Genomic DNA, 13,710 nt, shown 5'->3' on the forward strand with positions numbered 1-13,710 from the left:
TGCTGACCATTGCTGGGAACCACGTAGAGAGGATCCAGTTCCTCATTACCCAATCCCCCCTTGTCCCGGTGGTCCTGGGTAGGCCCTGGCTCGCGCTGCACGAGCCCCACATCGCCTGGTCCTCCGGTACCATCAGGGGCTGGAGCTCCTCCTGTCACGCCCGCTGTCTACAGGCGGCGTCTTGTCCCCCGCCCCGGAGACCGGCTGGTGAGTTGCCCCCGGATCCCTCGTCCATTCCTCCCGAGTACCACGACCTCATGGAGGTATTCAGTAAGACCAGGGCTCAGTCCCTTCCACCTCACCGCCCCTATGACTGCGCCATCGACCTCCGCCAAGGGGCTCCCCTTCCCGGCAGCCGCCTCTACAGTCTGACTGTCCCGGAGAAGAAGGCGATGGATCTCTACATCTCTGAGTCATTGGAAGCAGGACTCATTCGGCCTTCCTCCTCCCCGGTGGCGGCCGGGTTCTTCTTTGTTGGTAAGAAGGATGGGGACCTGCGACCCTGCATCGACTATCGTCAGCTCAACGAGATCACCATCAAGAACAAATACCCCCTACCTCTCATGAGCTCCACCTTCGAGCCACTGACCCAGGCCTCGTTCTTCACCAAGCTGGATCTCCGAAGTGCCTATCATCTTGTCCGTATCCGTGAGGGCGATGAATGGAAGACCGCCTTCAAGACCCCCAGGGGCCACTATGAGTACCTTGTGATGCCGTTCGGCCTCACCAACGCCCCGGCGGTATTCCAGGCACTCATGAACGATGTCCTCCGTGACATGCTGGAGGTGTTCGTGGTGGTGTACCTGGACGACATTCTTATCTTTTCCAGGACCCTCGAGGAACACATCCTGCATGTCCGCCGGGTGCTGGAGCGCCTCCTCCACAATCGGCTCTTCGTCAAGGCGGAGAAGTGCCGTTTCCACTCCAACTCCGTCGACTACCTGGGCTTCATCGTGGAGAAGGGCTTGACCCGAGCGGATCCTCGCAAGATCCAGGCTGTGGAGGATTGGCCGGAACCCACCACTCGGAAGGAGTTACAGAGTTTCCTCGGGTTCGCAAACTTCTACCGAAGGTTCATCCGGAACTACAGCCAAGTGGCGGAGCCTCTTACCAAGCTGACCTCCCCCGCTCTGCCGTTCGACTGGTCCCCAGCGGCATGCGCTGCGTTCCGCTCCCTCAAGAGAAGGTTCACTTCCGCTCCTATCCTGCTCCACCCTGACCCCAAGAGACAGTTCATCGTGGAGGTGGACGCCTCGGATTCTGGCCTGGGCGCTGTCCTATCCCAGCGTTCTCCTTCCGACCAGAAGGTACATCCTTGCGCCTTCTACTCACGTCGCTTCCTCCCCGCCGAGAGGAACTACGACACCGGCAATCGGGAGCTACTGGCGGTCGTGGCTGCTCTGGAGGAGTGGCGTCATTGGCTAGAGGGTGCCGAGGAGCCTTTTACCATCTGGACGGACCACAAGAACCTAACGTTCATCCGCGCTTCCAGGCGCCTCAACGGTCGGCAGGCGAGATGGGCCAGTTTCCTCAGTCGGTTCGACTTCTCGCTGACCTTCCGCCCCGGTTCCCGCAACACGAAGGCCGACTCCCTGTCCCGGATGCACTCCAAGGGGGCTCCACCCTCTGAGGACCCATCTCCCATCATCCCGGAGGCCCGAGTGGTTGGAGCCATCACCTTGGGCATCGAGGGTGTGGTGAGGCGTGCCCTACGCTTCCAACGTGCTCCAAGCAACGTCCCTAGGAGCCGTCTCTTCGTCCCTGACTCTGTCCGGTCCCAGGTACTGCTGTGGGGCCATACCAGCCGGTTCGCCTGCCACCCAGGCGTCCATCGCACGTTCTCCTTCCTGGCTCGTCGTTTCTGGTGGCCCACCATGCGGAACGACGTCAAGGAGTTCGTATTGGCCTGCGCGGTCTGTGCCCGCAGCAAGGCCTCTCACCAGGCACCCTCCGGGCTCTTGCAGCCACTTCCCGTTCCAAGCCGTCCGTGGTCACATGTGGCGCTCGACTTCGTCACTGGTCTACCCTCCTCCCAGGGGAACACCTGCCTTCTGACCGTGGTGGATCGATTCAGCAAGGGGGTCCACCTCGTGGCCCTCTCCAAGCTTCCCTCAGCAGCCGAGACGGCGGACCTCCTGACGCACCACGTGTTCCGCCTTCACGGTTTTCCCCAGGACATCGTCTCTGACCGGGGGCCCCAGTTCACCTCCCAGGTATGGCGGGCTTTCTGCAAGGGATTGGGGGCAACGGTCAGTCTCTCCTCTGGCTACCATCCCCAGACAAACGGGCAGACGGAGAGGATGAACCAGAGCGTGGAGTCTGCTCTTCGGTGTGTGGCAGCCGAGAGGCCGGCATCCTGGAGCCGTTTCCTTCCCTGGGTTGAATACTCGATCAACTCAATGGTCAGTTCCGCCACCGGCCTCTCCCCTTTTGAGGCCTCCCTGGGCTACCAGCCCCCTCTTTTTCCCGCACTGGAGACGGAAGTGGCAGTTCCCTCCGTGCAGGTCCACCTCGACCGCTGCCGTCGCGTTTGGGAGATCACCAGGACCGCGCTGCTCCGGACATCTGAGCGCGCCTGTCGTGGTGCCGACCGGCGCCGGGTTCCCGCGCCGACTTACCGCCCTGGGCAGAGGGTGTGGCTCTCCGCGAAGGACCTCCCGCTACGGTCCTCGGCCAAGAAGCTCAACCCTCGCTTCGTCGGTCCTTTCGAGGTCCTGAAGGTACTCAGTCCGGCGGCCCTGCGCCTGAAGCTTCCTGCATCCATGCACATCCACCCCGTGTTCCATGTCTCCCGGGTTAAGCCCGTCTCCCTCAGTCCCCTTATGCCTCCAGCTCCTGATCCACCGCCTCCTGTGCTAGTGGATGGTCACCCCCAGTGGCAGGTCCGCCGGTTGATGGGCGTTTGTCGGCGGGGCCGGGGGTTCCAATACCTGGTGGACTGGGAGGGTTACGGCCCTGAGGAGCGTAGCTGGGTCTCCCGGCAGCTCATCGTGGATCCCGGCTTGATCACCGACTTCCATCGGGCCCATCCTGACGAGCCGGGTCGGCCTGGTCGCCGGGTGGCTCCCGTGGAGGGGGGGGTACTGTGAGGTTTCTGTCCTTGCTTTCTCACTCGTTCTGTTCCTTTAACCACCCTCGCTTTGTTTTCATTCATTTTTTCTGTCAAGTATTTCAATTCCCTCGTTCACACGTTTCTCCCCGTTGACGTCATCTGAGACGTCGCTGATTGGTTCTCTCACTTCCCCACGCTTGTCAATCACATTCCCCAGCTGTCACTGCTTTTCAATCAATCGATCCCTCATTATTTATACCCCGTTTTCCCCACCCTAAGTTGTTGGATCGTCTTGATTTGTCGCTGGATGTTTTTCCCCGTTGCTGCTGTTTCACTGTGCTGTTCTCCAGGAATTCCTAGAAGCCTTCGCTTGGATACCTGCTCCGTGGCGCGCGCTCGCCTCCTCTGTTGTTCCTGTTCCTTTTACGCAGCTCGTCTGGGTGAGTTTTCTAGATTGACTGTCTTGACCTATTTCCGATTTTCGTGTGTAACCTTTACACTGAAGTCTACCACCCTTTTGTCAAACAGTCACTCACCCAGCCATTATCGATTTTGCTCTTTCCTTTATGGAATAATATTTTTGGGATCTTCCACCTCCCTCTGTGTGTTTGCTCACGCCGAAGATATTATTTCACATTTGGACAGTGTTTGGATTTTTGCTCACTGTGTGTTTACACGAAGATATTATTTCACATTTGGACAGTGTTTGGATTTTTGCTCACTGTGTGTTTACATGAAGATATTCACTTGGGCTGTTTTTGGAATATTGCACATCACTGTGTTGTTAACACGAAGAATATTACACCCTGTCCTCCTGCTCGTTTCAAGTCTGCTCTGTCACTGACTCGTTCCCTCTCTCCCTCTCTTGGTCTTGCACAACACCTGAGAGATCCGCCGTGAGAATTCTGCAGAGCGGTACAGAGGTCTGCTCCTGCTTCCCAAGACTACCCTTCCGGGAGAAGCTGCAGAGCAGCAGAACTTTGCCCCTTGTTCATTGTACCTGTTCTTGTTGACCTGCTTTCCCTGTTTCACTTATTCTTATTACCAAATAAACAAGCCCTCGTATTTGGCAACTCTGAATCCTACTCTCTTGTGTCGTTAGCGTTTGGGGTCGGTGTCAAACCTTAACAGAATAGATCTGTGTCTATAGAGGTGTGAGGGGAGGGTGTAGTAGAGAATAGATCTGTCTCTATAGAGGTGTGAGAGGAGGGTGTAGTAGAGAATAGATCTGTCTCTAGTAGAGGTGTGAGAGGAGGGTGTAGTAGAGAATAGATCTGTCTCTAGTAGAGGTGTGAGAGGAGGGTGTAGTAGAGAATAGATCTGTCTCTAGAGGAGGTGTGAGAGGAGGGTGTAGTAGAGAATAGATCTGTCTCTATAGAGGTGTGAGGGGAGGGTGTAGTAGAGAATAGATCTGTCTCTAGTAGAGGTGTGAGAGGAGGGTGTAGTAGAGAATAGATCTGTCTCTATAGAGGTGTGAGAGGAGGGTGTAGTAGAGAATAGATCTGTCTCTATAGAGGTGTGAGAGGAGGGTGTAGTAGAGAATAGATCTGTCTCTATAGAGGTGTGAGAGGAGGGTGTAGTAGAGAATAGATCTGTCTCTAGTAGAGGTGTGAGAGGAGGGTGTAGTAGAGAATAGATCTGTCTCTATAGAGGTGTGAGAGGAGGGTGTAGTAGAGAATAGATCTGTCTCTATAGAGGTGTGAGAGGAGGGTGTAGTAGAGAATAGATCTGTCTCTAGTAGAGGTGTGAGAGGAGGGTGTAGTAGAGAATAGATCTGTCTCTAGAGGTGTGAGAGGAGGGTGTAGTAGAGAATAGATCTGTCTCTAGTAGAGGTGTGAGAGGAGGGTGTAGTAGAGAATAGATCTGTCTCTAGTAGAGGTGTGAGAGGAGGGTGTAGTAGAGAATAGATCTGTCTCTAGAGGTGTGAGAGGAGGGTGTAGTAGAGAATAGATCTGTCTCTAGTAGAGGTGTGAGAGGAGGGTGTAGTAGAGAATAGATCTGTCTCTATAGAGGTGTGAGAGGAGGGTGTAGTAGAGAATAGATCTGTCTCTAGTGGAGGTGTGAGAGGAGGGTGTAGTAGAGAATAGATCCGTCTCTAGAGGTGTGAGAGGAGGGTGTAGTAGAGAATAGATCTGTCTCTAGTAGAGGTGTGAGAGGAGGGTGTAGTAGAGAATAGATCTGTCTCTATAGAGGTGTGAGAGGAGGGTGTAGTAGAGAATAGATCTGTCTCTATAGAGGTGTGAGAGGAGGGTGTAGTAGAGAATAGATCTGTCTCTATAGAGGTGTGAGAGGAGGGTGTAGTAGAGAATAGATCTGTCTCTATAGAGGTGTGAGAGGAGGGTGTAGTAGAGAATAGATCTGTATCTAGAGGTGTGAGAGGAGGGTGTAGTAGAGAATAGATCTGTCTCTAGAGGTGTGAGAGGAGGGTGTAGTAGAGAATAGATCTGTCTCTAGTAGAGGTGTGAGAGGAGGGTGTAGTAGAGAATAGATCTGTCTCTATAGAGGTGTGAGAGGAGGGTGTAGTAGAGAATAGATCTGTCTCTCTAGAGGTGTGAGGGGAGGGTGTAGTAGAGAATAGATCTGTCTCTAGTAGAGGTGTGAGAGGAGGGTGTAGTAGAGAATAGATCTGTCTCTAGTAGAGGTGTGAGGGGAGGGTGTAGTAGAGAATAGATCTGTCTCTAGAGGAGGTGTGAGAGGAGGGTGTAGTAGAGAATAGATCTGTCTCTAGAGGAGGTGTGAGAGGAGGGTGTAGTAGAGAATAGATCTGTCTCTATAGAGGTGTGAGAGGAGGGTGTAGTAGAGAATAGATCTGTCTCTAGTAGAGGTGTGAGAGGAGGGTGTAGTAGAGAATAGATCTGTCTCTAGTAGAGGTGTGAGAGGAGGGTGTAGTAGAGAATAGATCTGTCTCTAGTAGAGGTGTGAGAGGAGGGTGTAGTAGAGAATAGATCTGTCTCTATAGAGGTGTGAGAGGAGGGTGTAGTAGAGAATAGATCTGTCTCTAGTAGAGGTGTGAGAGGAGGGTGTAGTAGAGAATAGATCTGTCTCTAGTAGAGGTGTGAGAGGAGGGTGTAGTAGAGAATAGATCTGTCTCTATAGAGGTGTGAGAGGAGGGTGTAGTAGAGAATAGATCTGTCTCTATAGAGGTGTGAGAGGAGGGTGTAGTAGAGAATAGATCTGTCTCTAGTAGAGGTGTGAGAGGAGGGTGTAGTAGAGAATAGATCTGTCTCTAGTGGAGGTGTGAGAGGAGGGTGTAGTAGAGAATAGATCTGTCTCTAGTGGAGGTGTGAGAGGAGGGTGTAGTAGAGAATAGATCTGTCTCTATAGAGGTGTGAGAGGAGGGTGTAGTAGAGAATAGATCTGTTTCTAGAGGTGTGAGAGGAGGGTGTAGTAGAGAATAGATCTGTCTCTAGTAGAGGTGTGAGAGGAGGGTGTAGTAGAGAATAGATCTGTCTATAGAGGTGTGAGAGGAGGGTGTAGTAGAGAATAGATCTGTCTCTAGTAGAGGTGTGAGAGGAGGGTGTAGTAGAGAATAGATCTGTCTCTAGTAGAGGTGTGAGAGGAGGGTGTAGTAGAGAATAGATCTGTCTCTAGTGGAGGTGTGAGAGGAGGGTGTAGTAGAGAATAGATCTGTCTCTAGTAGAGGTGTGAGAGGAGGGTGTAGTAGAGAATAGATCTGTCTCTAGAGGAGGTGTGAGAGGAGGGTGTAGTAGAGAATAGATCTGTCTCTAGTGGAGGTGTGAGAGGAGGGTGTAGTAGAGAATAGATCTGTCTCTAGAGGTGTGAGAGGAGGGTGTAGTAGAGAATAGATCTGTCTCTAGTAGAGGTGTGAGAGGAGGGTGTAGTAGAGAATAGATCTGTCTCTAGTAGAGGTGTGAGAGGAGGGTGTAGTAGAGAATAGATCTGTATCTAGAGGTGTGAGAGGAGGGTGTAGTAGAGAATAGATCTGTCTCTATAGAGGTGTGAGAGGAGGGTGTAGTAGAGAATAGATCTGTCTCTAGTAGATGTGTGAGAGGAGGGTGTAGTAGAGAATAGATCTGTCTCTATAGAGGTGTGAGAGGAGGGTGTAGTAGAGAATAGATCTGTCTCTAGTAGAGGTGTGAGAGGAGGGTGTAGTAGAGAATAGATCTGTCTCTAGTAGAGGTGTGAGAGGAGGGTGTAGTAGAGAATAGATCTGTCTCTATAGAGGTGTGAGAGGAGGGTGTAGTAGAGAATAGATCTGTCTCTAGTAGAGGTGTGAGAGGAGGGTGTAGTAGAGAATAGATCTGTCTCTAGTAGAGGTGTGAGAGGAGGGTGTAGTAGAGAATAGATCTGTCTCTAGTAGAGGTGTGAGAGGAGGGTGTAGTAGAGAATAGATCTGTCTCTATAGAGGTGTGAGAGGAGGGTGTAGTAGAGAATAGATCTGTCTCTAGTAGAGGTGTGAGAGGAGGGTGTAGTAGAGAATAGATCTGTCTCTAGTAGAGGTGTGAGAGGAGGGTGTAGTAGAGAACAGATCTGTCTCTAGTAGAGGTCTGAGAGGAGGGTGTAGTAGAGAATAGATCCGTCTCTAGTAGAGGTGTGAGAGGAGGGTGTAGTAGAGAATAGATCTGTCTCTATAGAGGTGTGAGAGGAGGGTGTAGTAGAGAATAGATCTGTCTCTAGTAGAGGTGTGAGAGGAGGGTGTAGTAGAGAATAGATCTGTCTCTAGTAGAGGTGTGAGAGGAGGGTGTAGTAGAGAATAGATCTGTCTCTAGTAGAGGTGTGAGAGGAGGGTGTAGTAGAGAATAGATCCGTCTCTAGTAGAGGTGTGAGAGGAGGGTGTAGTAGAGAATAGATCTGTCTCTAGAGGAGGTGTGAGAGAGGAGGGTGTAGTAGAGAATAGATCTGTCTCTATAGAGGTGTGAGAGGAGGGTGTAGTAGAGAATAGATCTGTCTCTATAGAGGTGTGAGAGGAGGGTGTAGTAGAGAATAGATCTGTCTCTATAGAGGTGTGAGAGGAGGGTGTAGTAGAGAATAGATCTGTCTCTAGTGGAGGTGTGAGAGGAGGGTGTAGTAGAGAATAGATCTGTCTCTATAGAGGTGTGAGAGGAGGGTGTAGTAGAGAATAGATCTGTCTCTCTAGAGGTGTGAGAGGAGGGTGTAGTAGAGAATAGATCTGTCTCTATAGAGGTGTGAGAGGAGGGTGTAGTAGAGAATAGATCTGTCTCTCTAGAGGTGTGAGAGGAGGGTGTAGTAGAGAATAGATCTGTGTCTAGTAGAGGTGTGAGAGGAGGGTGTAGTAGAGAATAGATCCGTCTCTAGAGGAGGTGTGAGAGGAGGGTGTAGTAGAGAATAGATCTGTCTCTAGTAGAGGTGTGAGAGGAGGGTGTAGTAGAGAATAGATCTGTCTCTAGTAGAGGTGTGAGAGGAGGGTGTAGTAGAGAATAGATCTGTCTCTAGTAGAGGTGTGAGAGGAGGGTGTAGTAGAGAATAGATCTGTCTCTAGTAGAGGTGTGAGAGGAGGGTGTAGTAGAGAATAGATCTGTCTCTAGTAGAGGTGTGAGAGGAGGGTGTAGTAGAGAATAGATCTGTCTCTAGTAGAGGTGTGAGAGGAGGGTGTAGTAGAGAATAGATGCTCAGATGTTGGTTCATGTGTGTGTACACCTGATCGCATGATGACACATATTAGATTAGATTCAAATGTATTGTCATCGAAAATAAATGTGCAAATGTAACAGTAAAGTGCATGAACAATATAGTGTACAAGTTATTATATTATTATTATTATATTAAACTGGAATATATACAGTACTACTAATACAGTATTATTGTACATGCAATAATATGGCAGTTATATGGGTAGACTATAGTTTGAGGTAGGCAAGCGTATTATCACAGAATTGTCTCAGATTGGTTGTGATCTATTAGTATTCTATCTGATTCCCTTGATGCCTATGGATACTTATACTGCACGTGACTTTGTCCTTACTAAACTTGGTCTGCTTTTGCTGCCTTGCTCATAGGCTACAGAGTACAGTCTTGTGCCTCTCAGAACAGAGAGGTATATCTGCATTTCCCTAAAGAAATCATTTTATTTCACAATAGATCGGAAATTGAGAGGATGACACGTTACAGAGTCCATTCAGAATGAAGACGGTAGTACTGAGAGGCCCACAGAATGTACAATGATGTGTCTGTGACGTGCAAACAGCCCCAGAGTGTGTGTAGCTGCAGCAGCCCTGGAGCACTCTGGCTTTGGGTAAATGGTAAATGGGTCCTTCGTTACCACAATGAAAATGACTGTCAGTGCAACACTGTAGTAGAGAGTGTAGACAACTGTACAGCACAGCTAGGAGGATGCAGTTCTCTCAGCCACCTGCGGAGGTGCTACTGAGCTGCACAAATGCTGCATCCAGTGGGAATTACATACACAACTGCAGTGTTGCCTCTCGTATTGTATGTACGTCAGTGTTAGCATTGTGGCAGAGCCTACAGTAGGTTTGTGGCTATGAAGGGAAGTGAAGTGGGTAGTAGTCCATTAGACCAGAGTACACATTCGACCAGAGTACATATTAGACCAGAGTACATATTAGACCAGAGTACATATTAGACCAGAGTACATATTAGACCAGAGTACACAGTAGAACAGAGTACATATTAGACCAGAGTACATATTAGACCAGAGTACATATTAGACCAGAGTACATATTAGACCAGAGTACACAGACCAGACTCCTCCTCACCTGGACAATAGACTCCTCCCCCTACTCAATACTCCTCCTCACATGGACAATAGGCCCCTCCCCCTACGCAATACTCCTCCTCACCTGGACAATAGGCTCCTCCCCCTACTCAATACTCCCCCTCACCTGGACAATAGGCCCCTCCCCCTACTCAATACTCCCCCTCACCTGGACAATAGGCTCCTCCCCCTACTCAATACTCCTCCTCACCTGGACAATAGGCTCCTCCCCCTACTCAATACTCCTCCTCACCTGGACAATAGGCTCCTCCCCCTACTCAATACTCCTCCTCACCTGGACAATAGGCCCCTCCCCCTACTCAATACTCCCCCTCACCTGGACAACATACACTGGTGGACAGGATCAGTCTCACTCTCTTGCACATCACACTGGCACTTCAATACATCTGGAAGTTATCTTATTGATGTGTTTTCAGTGTATTCTATCATTCATTTATTCACAATGCGCTGAATAATCCTAATCCTAGCAATGCACTGCCTAGGTCCATTGTAACCCTATATTGCTTGGTTGCAGGGTGTTGTCTTGTGTTCAACTGTGTCTTCACTGTCCCAGAAGTCTGTATTTTTGTATGTTTGTCTGTGTTTGTATACATACATGTCTAAAGGGGATAATACCACCCATTCTAAGAATTCACATTATGTTCTTCCTGTGCCCCAGGACAGTTCAGTCAGTATGTTCTCCCTGTGCCCCAGGACAGTTCAGTCAGTATATATGTTCTCCCTGTGCCCCAGGACAGTTCAGTCAGTATGTTATTCCTGTGCCCCAGGACAGTTCAGTCAGTATGTTCTCCCTGTGCCCCAGGACAGTTCAGTCAGTATGTTCTCCCTGTGCCCCAGGACAGTTCAGTCAGTATGTTCTCCCTGTGCCCCAGGACAGTTCAGTCAGTATGTTCTCCCTGTGCCCCAGGACAGTTCAGTCATGTTATTCCTGTGCCCCAGGACAGTTCAGTCAGTATGTTCTCCCTGTTCCCCAGGACAGTTCAGTCAGTATGTTCTTCCTGTGCCCCAGGACAGTTCAGTCAGTATGTTCTTCCTGTGCCCCAGGACAGTTCAGTCAGTATGTTCTCTCTGTGCCCCAGGACAGTTCAGTCAGTATGTTCTTCCTGTGCCCCAGGACAGTTCAGTCAGTATGTTCTCCCTGTTCCCCAGGACAGTTCAGTCCGTATGTTCTCCCTGTGCCCCAGGACAGTTTAGTCAGTATGTTCTTCCTGTGCCCCAGGACAGTTCAGTCCATATGTTCTCCCTGTGCCCCAGGACAGTTCAGTCAGTATGTTCTTCCTGTGCCCCAGGACAGTTTAGTCAGTATGTTCTTCCTGTGCCCCAGGACAGTTCAGTCCATATGTTCTCCCTGTGCCCCAGGACAGTTCAGTCTGTATGTTCTTCCTGTGTCCCAGGACAGTTCAGTCAGTATGTTCTCCCTGTGCCCCAGGACAGTTCAGTCAGTATGTTCTCCCTGTGCCCCAGGACAGTTCAGTCAGTATGTTCTCCCTGTGCCCCAGGACAGTTCAGTCAGTATGTTCTTCCTGTGCCCCAGGACAGTTCAGTCAGTATGTTCTTCCTGTGCCCCAGGACAGTTCAGTCAGTATGTTCTCCCTGTGCCCCAGGACAGTTCAGTCAGTATGTTCTTCCTGTGCCCCAGGACAGTTCAGTCAGTATGTTCTCCCTGTGCCCCAGGACAGTTCAGTCAGTATGTTCTCCCTGTGCCCCAGGACAGTTCAGTCAGTATGTTCTCCCTGTGCCCCAGGACAGTTCAGTCAGTATGTTCTCCCTGTGCCCCAGGACAGTTCAGTCAGTATGTTCTCCCTGTGCCCCAGGACAGTTCAGTCAGTATGTTCTCCCTGTGCCCCAGGACAGTTCAGTCAGTATGTTCTTCCTGTGCCCCAGGACAGTTCAGTCAGTATGTTCTCCCTGTGCCCCAGGACAGTTCAGTCAGTATGTTCTTCCTGTGCCCCAGGACAGTTCAGTCAGTATGTTCTTCCTAGCTTGCCGGTGCTTTCTGCTCCTGCATCTCTCCTGAGTACGTCCACGTAGGTTAATGTGGGACGTCTTTGTGATCGATGCCCGTGTGTTGGTTCCCACAGCACATGTTTGCTGGTTGGCAGCTCATGGTGTCTCTGGCAGTGACCTGCCAGCCTCATTCTCCTGACTGCCACTTTCTCGCTCACCCTTAGCACCCCCCCCCCCCCCCCCATACAAGTTTGCATTGGCGACATGCTCATCCCTGTTGATGTTAAGCATCACACTGGTTCTGCTCAACACATTCTCCTACAGATTCCGAAAACATACACTGTACTTGGTCAAACTTCATCCAGGGCTGCTGCTGCCAGTGATTGGAACAACCTACAGAAAACACTCAACTGCCAAAGCATTCAAGCACTGATGAACATTCTCACTGATTCCTGCAACTGTTTCTCAACCCAGTAACATCCCCAACCCCCTGTCTGGCATGGTGCCCCTCTCACGGCTATATTTCTATATATATATTGTAATAACATATAATATGTTGGAATGGAAATGCTAAACCTGAATTTTTTTCAGCCCCCCCCCCCCCCTCCCATTCAAGAGGCGTTGTCTCTTGCCAGGCCATCATTGTAAATAAAATGTTGTTCTTAATTGATCTGCCTGGTTAAATAAAGGTAAAAAATTATAATAATTACAAAAGATAAATAAACAGCCACAGATTTTACGTCCCATGTGACAACATTGATTGGAGGGTTTTCTCTCAGACGGGGACACAGGAGTTCTATATGTGATTTATTTGGGTGGTATTCCCCTTTAATATGTAAGACGTAAATCGCTGTATACAACCACACCAAGTCAAATACACTAATAAATCAAATAAAATGTGTGTTGGTAAGTTAGTTGATACTGGCCTACAGCTTATTATTATATTATAGTAACGCTAAACCCTCGAAGGCAAGAGCATGTTGATATTGTGTTGATATGGTGACACTTTACACTTTGAGTGGCAGCAGCCCACGTCTCCATTCAACACCAAAACGTGACACTAGTCTCGAAAAGCCCACGTCGTGTTCTTCATACTAATAACATAACTGTCAACCCCCCGCAATGACTGCAGTGGGGAATCTCTCCAGGAGGACACGCCGACATCATGCACAACAAGCGGGGTGACTTCGTGGTATCTAACATGTTTATTTCATTAAACAACACATTACTTTTTGTCTATCAATGTCCAAATCTTATCATGTCGTGTGACCGTTTTATAAAAAATATTTAAAAAAAATTCTCGAGTTATGGCATCTAATTTTCCTCTTCTTTTTAATTGAATCATTTAACCCCCCCCCCCTGCGATGTAGTTGGTACGGTCCACACTGTGAAGCGGCACCGTCCCAATAGGGTCCAGCTGCAGCGCCGGAGAATCCTCTCACTGGCTAAATTATTATTTTTATTAAAAAAATATACCGTTAATTGGAATATGTTGTTTCTTTACACATATGTTGGATTATGTAATTGGTTTGTCATGACAAACCAATAAAAAATCGCGAATTAACCGGTGGTTATCCTATTATATTAACATAGCTATAACAACACACAGTAACGTTAATATAATTACATGCATCATTGTTTACAATGAACGGTGGGGCTAATCGAAAGGACTGGACACTGACAAGTTAAACAGCAATCAATTAATTTAATATAACAGGTAGTTCGAGCTGCATTTTCGTGCCTACAACCACACCACAGCCACAGGGATATTAACCACCGGTTAATTCACGATTTTTTATTGGTTTGTCATGACAAACCAATTACATAATCCAACATATGTGTAAAGCAGTGGCGGCTGGTGAATTCTTCTCCACTAGGGGCGCTATACCAATCATTTTGCAAACATGTACAAGGCACGCATTGCCATCGATCAATATATGATCACAGTCAGTCAAATGCAACCACGTTTCCAATAGCCCAACACAAACACGCA

Source organism: Notolepis coatsorum (genome assembly GCF_963971535.1).
Source record: "Notolepis coatsorum genome assembly, chromosome: 16".
Lineage (NCBI taxonomy): Eukaryota > Metazoa > Chordata > Actinopteri > Aulopiformes > Paralepididae > Notolepis > Notolepis coatsorum.